Below are 13,267 nucleotides of genomic sequence, written 5' to 3'. Positions count from 1 at the left end.
AGTAGCTATTAGTGACGTCATTCTAAGAAAAATCTGAGAATTCCTCGAATTCTCAGATTTTTCTTAGAATTTTCCCTTGGTAAGATAAAAGTTATTCACAAAGCATCTTAGGCCTTAAGAGAGCTCCTAAGGTGAAAAACTGTTAAGAGAAGGGAGGAGGACTTTTAAGAAGCCTAAGAGTGCCTAAGAGTTAAACAGAGAAAATGGCAGAAATACGGAGAGGAAGGAGAGATATTCTCCGTATATTGAACAACAGTGATTTAGTAAGACGCTACCAGCTTGATCGTGCAGGGATAATGTTTGTGGTTGACCTCATCAGGGATGAGCTTACTTTTTCCACCCAGCATAGTAACGCAATAACGCCCGCTTTGGATTACAGCACGTACCAGCACTTCTCACACTCATCGCTTGTGCGTAAAAGGAGAGGGAACGACGCATTGATTTGTCGGGCAATGCCCTCCCAAGTCTACCTTTTCCCTTGTGCCGTGATCCCGAGACCGAATTTCCCTCTTAAAACTCCTTTGTTCTCCCCCACGAGCTGTGCCTACAGTAGGCACTGCTCTTCTGTCCAGTTCGGCTTTCTCATTCTTTTTTTTTCTCCATTTCGTTCGTTGTTTTGGTCATTCTGCCAAATCAAACTAGCAATCACAGTAATTGCTGACAGCTGAGTCTGCGTCCACCATTAATATCAAATAGATTGAGTAATAAAATTACCAGCATGGCAAGTAAACATAACAATAAGCAAATCAATATAATAATCGGCATGTCAATGAGGTACGTTCAAACATTTTGAAGCAGTGTAACAATTAATTTAATTTTGCTGAGTTTCATCATCATGACATAAAATTATTTTCACGATTACACATTTCTTAATACAGTCTAAGTTCTATGATCGGTTGATTTCACTGTCCATTCATTACTAGGAGTGCATTTGTTTTTTTTTCTTTTTTCCTTTTTGTAACAACCAATCACAGCTTTTAGAAGACTGCGTCATACCTAGCAATGGGGTCAACCACACCTCCTCACTAAGATAAATGTTTCTGTCCCCTCCTTGCTCAGAGTTGCTCTCAGAAACTTCCTGAATCACTCTTAAGCTAAGATTCCTTGCTAGGAATTTTTAGGCTAAGTTAGGAGCTCTCTGAGAGGACTCTGATGATCTTTGTGAATATGGGCCCAGAAGTTTAATTGAGTGTGGAAATGTGTGCAGTAGGTCTGGGAGTTTATCTTTTTGTGACGGTGGCTCCTGGAAAACAGTGGTTGGTGGAATTAAAAAAGCGAATGTTCCTGGTTATGGAGTCACCCACTATGGCGGTAGTTGGGGGGAACAAGGGACGTGGACGAGGAGGCGAGCACCACTGCTCTGTGGGGACTGTTGGCAGAGGTATGTAGAGGGTGTGGAAAAAGCCCCTATGAAAAGTAAATAAAAAAACTGACACCCCTTTATTTTTTTATAAATCAGAAAACTAAACTAAACTAAATGGCTATTATAAATTAATCTCAGATACACTTGGTGTGAATGTAGTCATTTTATTTTGTAACAGCAGGTGTCGCTGTGAGACCAGGTTCAGTAGGAAACAACCAACTTAAGCCATTCTGGGTGAGGCGGCATCAGAATAAAATGGCGACAAGTTGGATAAACACTGATACGTTCATGTCAGTTTCTTACTGCTCCACAGGTATGTAAAAGTGCTGTTAAACAACTTAAACTGGTTGGAAATACGACCGATAGGTTACTTAAACATCCAGCTCGACCCCTGGCGGCCTGACGGATTAACTGCGCCTGACGAGCACCACTGTGCAGTATGGTATAGCTGTAAAAGTCACACCTCTGACTCCCCCCCATGGCCTGGCGGGCTTATTGCACCTCAGCTACCCATTCCTATTCCTGTCCATATTAATAACTCTACTGCTCATCTTCCTCGCCATACTGACAGACCTAGAGGGGTTACAAAGGATAATCTATTAATTATTTCTGCCAGCTCCACCACTCACTCTTCTACTCTCAACACGTTTTCTCCTGATCACATGCACATTCATTTCAGTTTCATCAACATTAGATCAATCAATAACAAGGCTCTTCTTATTAATGACATGATTGTTGACCATGGCATCGATATAATGGGGTTATGTGAAACCTGGCTGAAACCAAATGAATTTCTTCCCCTTGTTGAAGCCTCCCCCCCAGTTATTCCAATTCACATATTGCCAGATCATCAAAATCTGGTGGGGGTGTCGGCCTAATTTTCAACTCAAGTTTAGGTCTCTCACACGATCATAGACATAAATTGTCATCCTGTCAAATTCTCACCATGCGCCCCTCTGCTACAGCTGGCCTTGGTTCCTTCTACTCAGTCATGTTATATCGCCCACCGGGACCTTATTCTACTTTTCTGGTTGAGTTTTCTGATTTTCTTTCTGACCTCGTAACCCACACAGATAACATCATAATTTTTTGGCAACTTTAACATACATGTTAACTGTAAAACCGATCCACTCACCAAAGCCTTTACTTCCCTAACTGACACTTTTGGTTTTGCTCAGCTGGTCCATGGTCCAACAAACGCACTCCAATGGTAACACACTAGACCTTGTACTCACCCATGGTATTAACATCTCTGACCTGTCAGTTTTGTCATATCCTCCAACACTTTCTGATCATTGCCTTATTAAATTTAGAGCTGACCTGCCCCATCGGCGGTCAAACCATACTGATACTTTTAGCAGCCGCTGTATTGACTCCACCATCTCCAAACTCGCTGGTCTGCTCCCGCACTCTCTTGCTACTCTGCCAGAGCAATCTGCATCTCTTGATGACCTCACAAATGATTTTAATTCAATCTTAAGTGCCACGCTTGATTCCATTGCGCCCCTGCTCACAAAAACACGTTGCTCCAAAAAACACTCGTCCTGGTTCACTGACACCACACGTGCACAAAAACGCGTATGCAGAAAGCTAGAACGTAAATGGCGCTCATCTAAGCTTGAGGTTTTCCGATTAGCTTGGATTGACAGCCTTCAGGATTACAAACGTAAGTTCTCTGCTGCTAGAGCCTCTTATCTGTCAACTCTTAACACAAATAAAAATAACCCAAAATTCCTGTTCAACACTGTTGCAAACCTTATTCGCCAACCCTCTTCTGATACTAACTCTTCATTTACGGCTAATGATTTTCTTGATTTCTTTAATGGCAAAATCTCCCGTATTAGAGATGAAATTAGCAGCCATCTACTCGGTAAGTGTGTAAACCCATCCCCTAGCCCGGCTTTAAGAATCTTAAATGAGACTATGACACTCTTACACTTTGAGACCATCTCTTTAGATGCGTTTTCTAAATTAGTACTCTCATCTAAACCTACAACCTGTTCATTTGACCCTCTCCCGGCAAAACTAGTTAAAGAACTCCTTCCGATTCTAGGCACCCCGCTACTCAATATTATTAACAGGTCCCTCTCTTCTGGCATTGTCCCCACTTCTTTCAAATCAGCTGTAATCATATGTTGAGAATCAACATATATTTACCTCACACGGTGGCACCAAATATGTTGGGGTCAACACATTAGGCTTCACATGGAGGCACCAAATATGTTGGGGTAAAATTGGCTATTGGAAATAATTCGTAATTGTTATTAATAATTAATAATTATGTTAAATAATGTGACTTAATTAACATTAAATCACCTCATGGGACACCATTCCCAAAAAATGATAGGAAAAATGATAGCCAGTTAAAGATATCAGTCTCATAAAATAGGCTAAACTATTAATTTGGAGTTCGATTAATAATTAAATCAATGACAACAACCAAAATTAACAGTAACGCCTGAAGGATTTCGGAGTTCTTGACGTAGCAGAGGTTGACTATTCATTCACTCTTGTGCAACATTAAAGCAGACATGATTCCAGAGAATTATATTTATTCACAAATTAGCAAGGCAAACCAAAACACACAAATTCTAACTATATACAAGCTTGGTGTGTATATGTGTGTGCGTGAGAGAGAAAAGAGAAAGACAAAGGCGGGTGTGGTGATCAAGTAGCTGTTTGGCCTACAAAACAGAATGGCTGACAACAGAGACCTACCAAAATGGCAGAATCAAGGCTGCTTCAGTTTGGGTGAGGTGGTTGTCTGACCTTGTGGTCAGGACAAAGACAAAGGAAAAGAAGCAGGAATTTTGAAATGACTGTTTGGATGTAGCTCTGTTGAAAGCCTGTTTGCAAACGGTCTGGATTAGTGCAGAGATTGTTTAGTTGCATGCAAGAATCTGTTTGTGAACAGTATTAGCAAACTAAACACTTTGGCGAAGCCAACTAATCAATGACCTGACTGCAATCTATCACAACAATACATACAACAAGTCAAACAGTCTTGCTTAGCCTGTAAAGCTGTGATAAGCTATGCCCAGTTGTTACATTACCGATCCTTGAGTGGATGGGGAAAGAGTCACTTGGTGGTGTACTGCTGTTAGCTGGCAGAAGAAGGCTGGGAAGATGGTTCCAGGTGCAGTCTTTGTTGGGTCCTTTGTTCCAAAGGTTCTGATCCGAGGAAGCCAGTCGCTCGGGGTCCTTGCAGAGTTAGACGCTGGGTGCTAACTCACTTAGTTCCTTGTTGCTGGAAAGCTAGTTTGCAAACCTTGTGTTTGCCAGAGAGTCTGTGATCAGTTGCCCTCCCTTTAGTGGTTTGGGCTATGGAGCAGGGGTTCGGGCCTCTGCTGTCCAGGCCCAACTGGCGAGAGGTGTTAGCTGTTCAACAGCTGGAGCAAGAAGAGCTGGTGCAAGAAGAGAAAGAAAGCTTGGAGGGAGCAGACCTTGTACCGATGCCTGTGACATCACAGAGTCACATGTCACTGTAAAAGGTCTTGTCCAATCAAGTTTTGGGACTTGAGTCTCACAGAGGTGTGAGGCGAGACCTCCTGTGGAGATAGGTGTCACCTAGCTCTCTTTGTTTGAAAACAAAGAGCATGCAGAGAAAAAAGCCTTGAAATCAGTGATGATTTTACCAAATTATAAATCCTCTGTGGTCCTGTGAATCCCAACACATCCATGGTACTGCACTTTCCTGGTTACAATCCTATCTGAGTGACAGAAAGCACTGTGTCTCATATAAAAACACTACATCCATATCCTCCTTAGTGCAGTTTGGCATACCACAGGGATCTGTCCTGGGTCCCTTACCTTTTTGTATATACTTACTGCCCCTTGGTGACATATTCTGTAGATTTGGCAGTAACTACCATTGTTATGCCGATGACACACAAATTTACATTCCACTTACACCCCACAATCAATCCCAACTTACAAATCTTGGATCTTGCTTAGCTGCTGTTACTCACTGGATGTCACAAATTTTTTTTACGACTGAATGCCAACAAAACCGAACTTATAATCATAGGCCCAAGCACCCAACTACCACTCCTCACTGACCTTAGTTTAAACATCGACAACTGTGTTGTCACCCCAAACTCAACAGATAAAAACCTTGGTGTGACTTTTGATTCATCTCTGTCTTTTGATGCTCACATCAGGGAAATCACTCAGATAGCATTTTTCCATCTACGCAACATCTCAAAGATCTGTCCCCTGCTAAACACCTCAGATGCATAAATCTTAGTTCACGCCTTTGTTTCATCTACACTAGATTACTGCAATATCCTACTCTGGCCTACCACACCACAGCACAAACAAATTACAACTTGTTCAAAATGCAGCAGCCAGGATACTAACCAAAACCAGGAAATATGATCATATAACCCCAGCTTTAATCACTCTTCACTGGCTCCCGATCCAGTCCAGATCAGACTTCAAGCTGCTTTTACTCACCTACAAATCTCTGCATGGCCTAGCACTCCCATTCTTATCTGAACTAATCATTCCATACATTCCAACACGTGCTCTCCGCTCACAGAATGGTAACTACCTCACAGTCCCCAAAGTTAACAAAAAATCAGCAGGTGGTAGAGCATTTTCCCACCGTGCCCCACTTCTCTGGAACCGGCTCCCCCAATCAGTAAGGTATGCAGAATCCGTTGACATCTTTAAATCGAGACTAAAAACCTACTTATTTTCCCAAGCATATGGTACAACTTGATAGCACTTTTTTATTTATTTTAATTGTTTTTGTAAATAATTGTGCTTGTTTGTAAATTGTAGTTTTTATTTGTAATTTGTATCTTTCTAATGTATTTTTTTTCTATGTGAACTGTTAAGTGTTTCGAGATCATGTTTATGGTGATTTTACACTTTAAATAAAGCTGAATTGAATTGAATTGAATTGAATTAAATAACAGAAGATACAGAAGACAGTATCAGTTATGTTTATTTTTGACAGAAATATGTTATTAACAGTGATGATGTCAGAATAAAATGGCGACAAGTTGGATAAACACTATATGTTTGTGTCTGTTTCTTACTGCTCCACAGCCATTCAGGACTGTGCAGCAAAATAGCTACTGGCCCAAGCACCCCTAGACTTGAGGCTGCTAACATATACAGTACTTTACACGCAGCCCCCATGATAAATTCTTTAAGCTTAGCCTACCTAAAATGTGACACACTATCATATTTATTTCTAAGGCATCATCGTACAGAATAACATGGATGGTCATATTAACGTGCATGTGGTCTGAAAATAATGAATATAACCCTTCTCAAGAATCCTGCTGTCTGTGATTTTTTTTGTTAAGGAACTAATTGTAAAGATGATGATGAAGTAAAAAAAGACTACTCATTATGTGTCACTTTACTTTAGGACATAAAAAGGTTAACTAATGGACAGGTTATTGCGTAATGATTCCTTACTGATGAAGTAATTAGTGCACTAATCATTAAAGGGCCAGTGTTTAATATTTGGCATGGTTTATTGTCAATCTGAATCTGAATATTCTACCCATTAATATGTTTATACAAGTGTATGATCGCTATAAAATAAAATTCGTTTGGTTTTCGTAGCCTTATAATTATGCTTTTATTTATATACATATATATATATGTATACATATATATAGCAAGGGCCTTGCTTTAGAGAGGTTGCCATCTTGCGCCGCCATGTATGTACGGCAGACCGAGTGGACAATCCAGCCAACCAGACAACGCGTTTCGCATGTATAAATGAACCAACGAAGACAGCGGAAGGAGGAAGAAACAGCAGAGTGTTCGTAGTTCGTCGATAGAGAGTAGTGAAAGTTTTTTTAGTTATAAAGTTTGCGAATGGACCACACTTACCACGCAACAGGAGAGAATGAACCCAAACCATCATCTGCGAGGAAAAGAAGACGTAACTTCACTCCTTGTGATGCAGTCTCTGCGGCGCTTTTCCTCCTGATGATATATCTCCCCAACGATGGTAGCAGTAGCACCGAATCCCATTCTGTGCATTCAGCCTCTCTTCTCACCCGCTCAGCATCAAACACATGGAGTTCCTCATCTGTATGCTCCGGCTCAAACAGGTATGGCTCTGGGTCTGTGTCCGCTACAAGAAACTCTTCAAAATCGCGTTCAAAGTCGTCCATTGCAGCTACTATAGTCCGGAGATATTGCTAGGCTAAATAAACAGCTGAGCCCTGTTTACCGGCTACGCTGTCAGTGTGCGGGCTGGAGATTGGCGGAGCAGAGAGGGGAGGGGGTCCCCACTCAGTATGGTAAATGAGTATGTGTGTAAAGTTATGAAGTGTGTCTGTTACGGCAGAAGAGTCAGAGTTTGGGACGGAGTGGAGTGTTACTGGAGTTTCTGGAGCGCTCAAATAAACGGGCCTTTTTCCCAAATGCTCCTCTGGTCTCTTGCTCGTGAGGGATTCATTACAATATCGTAACATGGTTTCTAAATAAACATTCACCTCGTCGCTAGATAGACCTACTCCTGAAAAAGTCATGCACAAGGCTTTATGTCCCTACGAGGCCACCGTCATTTACCCAACGGGAGGGGTGAGAGAGTGAGCCCTGCAATCTAGAATTTGACCACTGATGTCACTGTTTTCAACCAATTTTACACACTGGCCCTTTAAGTTGTGATTAACTCCTCTATGAAATTTGATCATGAGTTAATGAAGAACTGACCATTAACTAATAGTTAGTTCATCATTAGTTCCTCATTGGTTCCTCATTGGTTCCTCAGTAACTACTCTAATTTTTATACCTTACTTCCTCAGTAACTACTCATTAGTTCCTCATTAGTTCCTCAGTAACTACTCATTAGTTCCTCATTAGTTCCTCAGTAATTACTCTAATTTTGTGTACCTTATTGTAAAGTGTTACCAACTTTTACTTTGCCAAATTGCCAAAGCAACAACACACTGTATGTGTGCTGTTACATGTAACAAGTACTGTATAAAACAAGTAGCAATAGAACAAACTATGAATGAGTGATTACTGAACAAAAAAATAGTGGTATAATAAAAATGTAAATAAAAAAGTTATAATTATGAATAGAACTAAAAGATGTGAATCACAGCAATAAATATGAATGACAACTAATTATACATGTCAGAATATGGAAATGTGGTTTTTTTTTTATATATTATTGCATTGTCATGTGAGAAAACTGTGATTTTAAAGGCCTAATTTTCACTTGTACAATCACTCACATCCAAACAAAGCCAGTACAAAGCCAGTGCAGTAGATACATGCTTGAGATAGCTAGCTAGCTACCTAGCTAACCCGCATAGGCCGTTCACCTTGGTCGTTTAGCACTACAGACACTAACGTTACATGTCTGTGGTTCAGCTCGTCAGCTAGGCTATAAGCCGCAAAACGAGTTGTGGTAAAGCTAGAAACATCCACAGAAGAAGGCAAAATATTAAGATTGATCTTGGGATTTTATACATCTAACTAACGTACGAATGTTCATACATACACACTTATAGATATATTCAAATAAAGGTAGGGTTGTCTATTTGGCAGGGCCCTGAGTAGATGTGGCAGGCTGAGCAGATTGTACACACAAAAATAAAATTATTCATCCATCTATCTATTCATTCATTCATTTATTCCTGCAGAGCGATCTCCATCCACCTGGGTCCAAAGTACATCAAACTGCCCTTTACGGAGCCCGAGGCCGAGGATCTGGTTGTGGGCTTCCATCGTGATCATGACATGCCACAATGTTTTGGAGCCATCGACGGTACCCATATCGAAATCAAGCAGCCATCCACCAACTCAATGGACTATATCAACAGAAAAGGAAAATATCCCCCTTAATGTACAGGCCGTCTGCAATTACTAGTACTGATTCATGGATGTCATGTTTAAGTGGCCTGGGAGTGTGCATGATGCATGGGTGTTTGGTAATTCAATCTAAACTTGTACTGAAAGACTGGAAAGATCCCTGCTTTGAAAAAACAGATTTTGGACAATGAGGAGGCCATACCAATTTTTCTTCTTGGTGACCCCGCCTACCCGCTGCTGCCTTACCTGATAAAAGAATATTCAAATGGTGGCTCCACACCTCAGGAACAATACTTTGGGCTATGTTTGTGTAGGGCACGTATGATCATTGAGTGTGCTTTTGGTCGGTTTAAGGCCAGATTTGCTGCACTTAGAAGGCCTATAAACATCAACTTAGATGACCTATCCCATGTCATTTACTCCTGCTTTGTCCTCCACAATTTTTGTGAGGCCAGTAAGGAGGCTGTGGATGATCACTCTGTGATGGGAACAATCCCAGGTGAAAATGACTAACAGCCACCCACACATTGCAATAGATATGTCACTGACTGCAATGAGGAGAGGGAAAGAGAGTGAGGAGAGTGCTCATAGAGTACATTGACCCTTCAAGACTGACTTAAAAGTTGAGTGGTTTTTTTGTATTAAGATCTGATAATGAATAGATCATCAGATCAATAGTCTCTCCAGAGACTCCTTGCTCCCCAGAGACAGCCTGCAACCAGCCCACGGGTGATACACACACACACACGCACGCACGCACACACGCACGCACACACACACACACACTCTATCTCTCTCGCTCAATCACTCACACAGACAGCCCCTGGAGTTTGCAGACACTAACCAAGTGGAGTTCACCGTTAGCACGGACAGCTGGGTAGTCATCAGCACACTCAGGTGAGCACTGGTCTTTCTTTGACTTCTGTATGTCTGTATTGGTCTTGTGGAGCCAGTCAGGTTGAACTGCTGTCCATGTCATGCAGGATGGAGAAGGTCCAACTGCCTGACATGAACTCCTATCACTGTGCTGTGATGTCTGAGGGTTGAGAGACTCTATCCAAGGGAGAAAACATCCAGCTGGAGGGTGAGTGGGCTGCATTGACACTACACACACACGCACACATGCACACACACTCTCACACTATCTCTCACTCACTCCCCCCCCCCCCAACCTCCAGGCTTCTCTGCAGAATGTCCTGCAAGGAGCACTACCTGGACTAAAGCTGCCTGTCCTCCTACTGTACATCAAGACCAAGCCCCCCCAGCCCCGCATCTCTGGCAGACAGCATCAACCATCACAGCCCCAGCACTTCCTCCCACTGACTCCTTGGGCTCCTACTCCACCATGAACGGCATCCGCTACTTTATTTTTATACATGTTTGTGAACTCTTGTCATCTATAAATAGCTTGTTCTGAATTCTGAAGAATAGATTGTGGCTATGTGATACAGCAGATACTGAGGGGAAAAGCTTTTCAAGTGAAAATGGCTGCTGGCAAAGTAGAAACATTTTGTCCACTATCAAACAACCACCCATGCCAGTACAGTATTTGCAATTGCAACATTTTGCACTTTAATATTTGCACCAAAAAAGACATTTTTCTCACATTTTAAACACCTTTTGTTAGCAAAAAAATGCTTGTTATTTTGCTTATGAAATTTTCAAAGTTGCGAGTACAACCAATGTACAAAGTGTGACATGCTGCAACCACTTCCAGACCTCTTTCTTAGAAAATAAGGTGCAACAAATAATAGGTGTGCAAATGTATCACATTAATCTGTCATAAAGGACAGTTAAACATCAAGAACAAGAAGAAAGAAGTGTGCAACGCAACCAAGTGAACTAAGCTCTGTGCTTTCTCACTCGTCTTCAAACAGTGCTTGTGTGTATGAAAATGAGGATTTTGTTGAGTTTGCTGCTGTGGGGTGCCATGTATTGGTGTGTATCCTCCAGAGTGGTTTGTTGTTCGCATAGGTGTGCGAATAAAGGTTGGTGTAGTGGGATGTGGGCTCAAATTCATGAATGCTGGTGAGTGTCCCTGGAACTGACCATATCCACCGCTGCTACTGTGGAGGTGTGCAACTTGAGTAGTAAGTACTCCGTCGTAAGTAAGTAGTAATTGCCTGAACAGGGAAAAGCCATCCTGAATAGTGTTTGTAATGTTGGCAATGTTTGTATTTATCTGTTGCATGTTGTCTGCGTTGCACCTGGTCGATTCCTCCATTAGCTCCAACATCCTCTTTTTTTATTTGTATGTCTTCCTGTGCTGCATGGTCAGCTGGAGGTTTTCTCTTTAGCCTGTCATCACTTCTGTGACTGTTCAGCTTTGCCTTAAATAAAACAGTGCAAAATCACGTTATTATTTCACAAACCAAGACCAAGGTATGTTTGTAAGGCACTATTTTGGTCAGAATGTCCCTGTCAGTTAACTGTCCTCACATTAAAATCTACTGTATCATAGCATATAGCAAGCCTGCTTAAAATCATGAACCTACGTACCTGGAACATATCTCTGCACTGCTTGACAACAGCAGGTGTCAGAGTCAGACTTATACTGGATTCGGTGGTGTGTGGGGAATCGCTAGCAAACTCCGAAGTTTGAGAAGAACTTTGTCTGGAAGATGATTCTTCCAGGTCCCCCATCTCAAAGCCAGCGTCGATGGAGTGCATAGCAGGCGATCCACCCCAGACCTCTTCACACAGCTCGAAGAACAAGAGCACCACACGTCCTTGGCCACTCAGACGACCAGTGTCCACCGCCTGCCTGTATTTGCCTCAGATGTTCTTTATCTTGGCGGTGACCTGGGCTTTAGTTATGGTGTTAACGTCGTGGGGAGATCCTTGTTTGTCGGGTGCCTAGGATACTGCGCTAGAAATGCAACCATTATATCACTTTATTTGGACTGGCAGGACTCCCAGTCAACATTCTCCTGCAGTTTCGTAGTTTTGTAATCAAGTGTGACCCTAAGTAGCAGCTCTACCTCGTCGTCAGTCCATACAAAGTGGGCTCCTCTGGCATTTGTATTTTCCGCCATCTTCTTCTTCGTGTTTGTTTACATTGCACGAGTTAAATGCGCATGCGCCATTTCTTATTCTCTGTTTTTGGTGTACTTTGTGGCAGCATTGCAGCGCCATTTACAGGCCTTGCATATATATACTACGGCGTCATGTTTATGTACACATACAGTATCTTGAAACGATTCTGTGTTTATGGAAAATTTTTAAAAAACAAAATCGGTTCTGTCTTTGTGTGGATATGGCCTGAGGCTCCTGCTTGTCCGGCTTGACCTAGGTCGTTGCCATGGAAACTCGACTTCAGAGGAGCTTCAATTAAGGCTTTAGCTTACTGCTCCTAGTTAAGATGTGAGACTGGTGTCACTGTAATCATGAAGAAAAGAAAAAACTAACTAGAACTTATTGTGTACTGTTAGTTTTCAAACTCAGGCAGTGCAAAAAAATACAAAAAAACAACTGTAAGCTTTTACTACATGGGCTGCTTGATCAATTGAGTTAGACACTGAACTAAATATGATTTCATATTAGGCAGTTCAGTTTTATTTCTTTACCTGAAAATGCATTGAAATGCAAATTGTATGCTTGACTTTCAATTAAACTGCACTTCTATATCACAATTTTGTTTTCTTGAGTGTTGTTTTCTTCTGAGAGTAGTCACCTGCAGGACTCAACCATTACAAGGGAGGGGTAAGTAGACCAGTTAAAAAACCCTCATTCTAATCAGCGTTCATTTACGATAGCCTACTCGGGGAGGACGCTTAAAATATCATGATTTATAAACGTGTTTACTTTTACAAACCTGTTTGTAAAAGCAACACTGCCACAGCAGTCCTGGAAGCCGTGAACTGAACTGAATCATGAATCGTTCAGCCGTATATCAGTTCAGTGAGTTGGACTACGCAGTATACAGTCAGGGCTCCTCCCCCCAAGCACTGAACGATTCGGTTAACGAATCTTTTGAACAAATCTTTTTAATAAACTGATTCAGTAACATCTTAAGAACTGCTTTGCCCATCACTAGAGGCCTGCAGTGATGAGGACGCTGATGAGGCTGAGGCATATCTAGGGACTGAAGCAAGGTGTGCGTGGAAAGCT

The 13,267-nt window shown here is 41.8% G+C and overlaps 1 long non-coding RNA gene across 2 annotated transcripts in view; it reads left to right on the top strand.

Moving 5' to 3' along the window:
- Window positions 1-12,845, top strand: part of LOC125894720 (uncharacterized) — a 32,359-nt gene extending 19,514 nt beyond the window's left edge. The window contains exons 3-5 of one of the 2 annotated variants that reach the window (XR_007450094.1): window positions 8,989-10,054; window positions 10,141-10,241; window positions 10,336-12,845. This is a non-coding gene — a long non-coding RNA (uncharacterized LOC125894720). The remainder of the gene's footprint in view (window positions 1-8,988; window positions 10,055-10,140; window positions 10,242-10,335) is intronic. The other variant, XR_007450093.1, reaches the window with a different exon arrangement.
- Window positions 12,846-13,267: the final 422 nt, after the last annotated feature.

Source organism: Epinephelus fuscoguttatus, linkage group LG9 (genome assembly GCF_011397635.1).
Source record: "Epinephelus fuscoguttatus linkage group LG9, E.fuscoguttatus.final_Chr_v1".
In the NCBI taxonomy this organism is placed as follows: domain Eukaryota; kingdom Metazoa; phylum Chordata; class Actinopteri; order Perciformes; family Serranidae; genus Epinephelus; species Epinephelus fuscoguttatus.
This window is presented reverse-complemented; position numbering and strand designations above follow the sequence as displayed.